At 36.2% G+C, this 6,351-nt stretch overlaps 2 protein-coding genes across 3 annotated transcripts in view; one reads left to right on the top strand and one right to left on the bottom strand.

The window, feature by feature from the left end:
* The window catches only part of LOC103040097 (NACHT, LRR and PYD domains-containing protein 12-like), a 128,832-nt gene extending 128,088 nt beyond the window's left edge, over positions 1-744 (bottom strand). Inside the window, exon 1 of one of the 2 annotated variants that reach the window (XM_049476994.1) lies at positions 322-744. The gene's annotated coding sequence lies outside the window, so the exon portion shown is untranslated. The remainder of the gene's footprint in view (positions 1-321) is intronic. The other variant, XM_049477004.1, reaches the window with a different exon arrangement.
* Positions 1-6,351, top strand: part of LOC125801339 (zinc finger protein 239-like) — a 176,953-nt gene that overhangs the window by 81,933 nt on the left and 88,669 nt on the right. The gene's annotated exons all lie outside the window — the stretch shown is intronic.

Below are 6,351 nucleotides of genomic sequence, written 5' to 3'. Positions count from 1 at the left end.
CCACATTAAGCAGTAATGCGCTTTAAACAGCATAAACTACACTGTGATCAATAAATATCAATCTATATCTGCGCATTTCTCTTCAGTTTACAGCATTATTGATCTGTTACAGCTGATTGTTCTCCAGCCGGTCTGATCTAGACCAGGTCCAGGTCTGATCCAGGCCCGGTTCAGATCTCCATGCTGATCCTGGTTCTTCCAGTGGAATCGGACACTGAGCTGAGCTTAAAGAACCGGTTCTGGATCTGAGGAACCTTTAGAACCGGTTCTGACTTTAAGCTACACGGTTCTGTTCTACATTCTCTTCAGTTCTGAACTTACCGAGTGAATCCGGACTTCTGTCCTCTTCTAATGGCGGAGACTGAACTTACTTTCACTTCCTCCTCACTGCGTCACACCGCTCTCCCTCTAAGCCCCGCCCCCTAACTCTCTCAGCGAATAGACGCTGGGAGGGCGGAGCCATTGTTCGTCAGCCAATCATATTACACGGTTGAATGGAATGTTTGAATATTCATGAGTCTGAAGTTTCTCCCACACAGCTGTAAACCCCCCCAGTTTTCAGACCGGTGTTCTGCCGAGTTCTGCTACCCGTCCAAAAGTGCTCCTCCCCGCACTGCGCATGATCTGCCCCACATTTTATAACGTTCTCATGAGTTTTTCAAGATGATTCTGTTTTCTATGACTGCATTAAACAGCCTGAGCTCACTGTCATTACTTATTTAAGGGTTACATAAAGGTAAATGACAAACAAAACAAAACAAAACAAAACAAAAAAATAATAATAAGCTATTTAGAAACAAAAATCACTAAATAATTTCATTTACCTCAAATACATTTTTTAAAATAAAAAACAGTTGGTTAATTTTATACTCTGACGTGACTATACTGCATGTGTGTGCACTGTGATAATAATGCTGGGAGAAAGGAGCACTGCCTCCATCTAGTGTCTTTGAGATGTTCTGCATTTTATATAAGGGTGGTTGACATCACATGGATTTTTTTTGGTCCAGTGTGTCAAATATATGTAAATTATAGAAAAACATGTCAAAAACTGTGGTGATATTGTTCAGAAATTGCTGATTTATATGAACTTACAGAGCATTCATAGGATTAACATTTTTTTCACAATTTTCAGTAAAACCAAACAAATGCTCACATGGTGTTAATGTTACAATCACATTTCATAAAGTTAAATTTTTAATAAAAACAAGTAAATGAGGACTAACAGTTGGACATGGTAGGAGTAGCAGGGTGAGTGGTGAGCTCCTGGTCTAACTGGAGGATAAAAGCTTCACTATCCAGCTGATCACCAACGTCAATAGAAATTCATTTCAGGTTGAATGTTGGTCATGAAGTCAGATAAAAAAAAAAAAAAACGTCAGGATAAAATCTAAAACTGTTACGTACCTGCACTCTTAAAAATTCAACAAACTTTAACTCAGAAAAACTTGATGGATGAGTGGAGCAAAAACAGAGGCCGATAGGAGGAATAAAACAAGATTATCCTCTGAGTTCTGCCATTTACGTTCTAGCCATAATGATGAAAGAATACAAGGTATTAAAAGAGGAGATTATTTAGTTAAAATCACAGCTTATGCAGATGATTATACAGTTTTTATTACAACAAAAAAAAAAGACTTAAACATTATAATGGAATATTATACATTTAATATAAAACTTTCTGGTGCAAAGCTTAATATGGCTAAATCTGAATGTGTGTGGATTGGGGATCAAAGAAAGAAGTTCAGAGTCGATGTTCCAGATAAAGAGCAAATACAAATTTTAGGTGTGTATTTTAATAATGGTGACTGTGTGGACAGTAAGTGGAAATAAAAAAGAGGAAGTAGTTTCTGAAGAAATTAAATCCCTCTAACAACACGTCCAACGATCAGTCACCCAAACCGAGTTGAACCAGACGCAGTGGAGGAACCAGGTCCAAGTGAAGCTCTCTACAATGGAAGTGAAAGAGTAGAGGATGGAAATGAGTCATCATGAAGATTTAAGTAGCAGCGGAAGCAGCAGCAGCAGCGGAGAGACAGACGGAGGAAATCCGAACACCAGCACGAGTCTGCAGCAGCCGAAACACAAGCAAACCAAGTTCCTCCTCCTTCTTCATCACCTCTCCTTCCATCTATGACCAGATCTACCACCATACGCACAGGGGCTGCTGCACCAACGAAAAGAAACGGAAAAGAAAACCTAAAAAAGGAGGTTAGAAGCAGAATGAACAATACACTAAGAAAAATAAAAGAAATAAACATTTCTTTATCTCCTCTGTCTGATTTAATATTGCACTATGCAGTGTTGGGGGTGTTCAGTAAAAAAAGAACAGGAATGAGAAATTTTGTATATTTAAAAGAAAAAAAAAGCAGAGATTTGTTGTGTTGTGTTTACAGTAAACAAAACTAAATACATATGAAGATATAGAAAATCCAAAAAAATGTGGGATAATGGTTATTCCTTCTTTTCTATTGGAGAATGTAAAGCTGATGGAATTGGTTTATTATTCTATAATCAATTGTTTGAAATAATTAATTACAGATAATTGATTCCTGGAAGGTTAATCTATATTGATTGTTTTTATGACAACAAGAAATTTATAATTAATAATGTTAACACAGCTCAAGATCGAGTTATTAAAATGACACTTTTTAGAGAACTTAATGTCACGCAGATGATTAAAGGGATTTGAGAGGAGCATGGGAATGTAATAGAAAACAAAAAAGAAAAGCAGAAAATTATAAAGGAAACAAAAAAATCACAATTTTTATCAGGCTGTTCAAAATTACAAGCAGAGGACCTCTCATCAATATCAACCAATTACAAAGGAAGAAATTGTTGAAGTAAATAAGGATTTACATGATGGGAAAACTCCAGGACCAGACGGTTAACCTCCGAAATGTTATAAGACATTATTATAGTTTATTACAAAATTATTTTAATAAAGGCATTAGAGATGGAAAAATGAATGAATTGTTTTATAATCTGTGATTACCTTGATTTATAATAAATGAATACATTTAAATAATGATAAGGAATTTTATATAATTACTTTAGATCAGGAAAAGGCTTTTGACTATGTGTCCATGGAATATTTATGGAATGATTTGCAGCACTATGGTTTTCCACCAAATTTCCTTCATAAGATCAAGTTATTATATGAAATTAATGCTAAAGGGTATTTTAACATAATTTAAGACACATAGAGGACTCAAACAAGGCTGCCCTTTAAGTGCAGTCTTATGTGTGTGTTAGCAGTTAGTCCCCTTTAAATAAAATTAAAAATGATACCAGAACTAAAGGAATTGATATCTTAGGTAAAGAATCTTTTAAACTTACAGACTTTGCTGATGACGACATCACAGTAATCGTAAGAAATCAGAAAGAGCTCAGGATTATAGAATTTATGAAGACGTAGCAGGAGCAAAATTCAATTTGGATAAAAGAGAAGACATCTGGATGGGATAAAATGATCCTCTATTTTTGAACTTAGCAAATAAAAATCAAATAAAATTATAGGACTTTATGACAAAAGATAAATGAGCTGAAATTAACTGGGAAAATAAGAAAGAGGAAGTTGAAAATAAATTAAATCAGTGGAAAATTGCAAATTATAAAACTAGGATCCAGATAATTAAAACTTTTTTTTGTCAAAAAATTTGTTCCTTGCTACAATATATAGTTAATATAATATAATATATTAGTTTTACTACACATGGTTCACCAGACACAGGTAAGTTAGAGTGGCAGCTTGTTATCTACCTGCTCTGAGCTAGCTAAGCTATGTGACTGAAGCTAATTTAGCGATTAGCATGTAGAATTAAAGAGGCTAAAAACAGCAGTAAAACAGCAGGTAGGTGTTCATACTGTCCCCTGTGTGTGTCTTTTATATTGTAATTAGTGTATTTAGCCACAGTGGTGTTAGAACTCGGCTATGTGAGCGGTTGCTATGGCTTGTGACTAGGTAGCTAAGCGCTAGCTAGCTAGCGTAGCGCCCTCTATTTTCAGCCATTTCAGTAAAAATTGTGGAAATCTAAGCTTACTGTAAATAAATGTAAGAGCTATACTCACCCAAATAATCAGTTTTAAGGAGAGAAATCTGTGTAGATTAAAGTCCAGCACTTGTTTGACTTTGAAAGAAAATGTTTGTTCAGGAAATTAAAGTTTTGTTTACTTCGCTGCCCCCCAGAGACAAGACCTGCTGAATTAAAGGGTCCCTTATTTTACATTCAGCTTAAAATACTCTATATTAACTGGAAAATATATTCACTTAAGCTTTTATTTTAATAATAACAGCTCTTACCCTGATATTGGTGGCTCATAATGTGTGTAATAATGTATGTTTAATGCCTATAGGAGACATGGTGTTTCTTCATTAGGCTCCCTAAGTAGTGTACAAGATAAAAAATCTAGAAAAATAGCCTCACGCTGCGGAAATGCGGTGCGCACCCAACACAGCTTCTTACGCACTGATTTACAACATTGTTAGCGATACTAAAATAATGTTTTATGACAGGTTATTTTGTAAGATTAAAGTTTTAGTGTTCGTCTAAGGCAGGAGCCCAGATAGCCACCGAGTGCTGGCCCAGTACTGGGCCTTAGCTGGTTTCTGACTGTCCTCAAAGGTGGCCCAGAACCGGCCACCGGACTCGGCCCAGTGTATTTTTGAACGTAGGACCAAGTCTGGGCCTTATTCGGTTTCTGACTCCTCGAAGCTGGCTGAGAGTCGGTCACCGGACTCGGCCCAGTGTCTTTTTGAACGCAGGACCAAGTCTGGGCCTTATTCGGTTTCTGACTCCTCGAAGCTGGCTGAGAGTCGGTCACCGGACTCGGCCCCGTGTCTTTTTGAACGTAGGACCAGGACTGGGCCTACACTGGTTTCTGACTGTTCTTGAAGCTGGCTGAGATCCTGCCACCGAACTTGGTCCAGTGCCCAACACAAGTTAAGCAAAACTTTTGTAACTGAAGGTACTTTGTCTTTTACTGTTGGTGAATTTGTTTTCTAAGAACTAGGAGGTTCAGGAACCTACAATGTTATTCCTACTACTACAAGCTACAAGCTATTTGTACATAAAATTTATGTAAATAACCACTTTGTACATCAGTACATCAATATGATTATTATATATTATTATAGGAAACACTAATAAGGAATTCACCATTGGTTTAAATAGAGTATTCTGTTTACTCAATTAGTGTTAATGAGAGAAAAACTTTGTCTGGAAGCTCAAAGAAAGACATAAAACAAAGATTTATATTAAATTTACGTTTAATTCATAAAGTTTACATATTTAAAAAATAAAGGGAAAAAAAGAAAACAGAAACAGATTACAATTTGCAAATTCTTTTTAACTCATTCAATTGAATACACTACAAAGACAAGAAATTTAATGTTGCAAATATTCACTCATTTTGAATTTGATGCCTGTAACATGTTCCAAAAGTTAAGACACTCCTACCTATCTGCACCACAGTGTATATGTAAAGTCAGATAGAAGCTCTGAGTCTGTTGCTGCATAGTTGGTGCTGTCAATACTCTAGTCCTTCATCAATGCTCACTGGATGTCCACCGCCGGTGGACTATTCAGGTCAAGCAAGTGAAACTGAGGTGTTTAAAAACTCCAGCATTAGCGTTAGTGTCACTGCTGAAAATGACCCAATAACTGTCTGAGAAAATGTATTGTGGTTATCATGGTCTCACAGTACTACTCTATTGGATTTTAAAAAAAGATACATTTGATTAAAATTTTTATGTAACTTAAGTCACAACAGGCTATTTAACATTGTTAATAGATATTTACTGCATACCTAGTAACCTTACCTCTGGGAACAAAACATCCAAAATGAACTGCACTTGATCCTCAATGTGGAATTCTACTGGTGCAGATTTCAGGACATCCTGAAGATAGAAAAATAGGGAGTCCTGTTCTTCCTCCGAGTCCAGGTACACTGGCACCCGTAGAGATGATCCCTTCTGGATTCTGCTGAGCCACTTCGAAGGCTCTTTTCCACAGAGTACACCCTTAGGTCAAAAGGCAAAGTGCCAAAAGCACTTCATCAAAACATGAGCAAACATTTAACATTTCTAGTTGAATGTCAAAAGTAGTTTATGTTAAAAGTTTTGGACTGTAAATCCACATTAAAAAAAAAAAAAAAAAGTCCCCCAACACATGGTGACAACAAGCATGAATTATAAGGCCTTTTGCTTATTTGCTTATAACACTGTAATGGTAAAACAATGTGCAAATTGTAAATAACAAACATTGTTAATGTGTGACAAACATACCAACAAATGTTGCCGGACTCCATGGTCTTGTACAGCAAAGTCTACCAGCTTCTTTTCTTGGGCTG

The sequence above is a fragment of the Astyanax mexicanus genome, chromosome 4, assembly GCF_023375975.1.
Source record: "Astyanax mexicanus isolate ESR-SI-001 chromosome 4, AstMex3_surface, whole genome shotgun sequence".
In the NCBI taxonomy this organism is placed as follows: domain Eukaryota; kingdom Metazoa; phylum Chordata; class Actinopteri; order Characiformes; family Acestrorhamphidae; genus Astyanax; species Astyanax mexicanus.
Note: the sequence above shows the minus strand (reverse complement) of the source record. Positions and strands in the feature narration are given on the sequence as shown.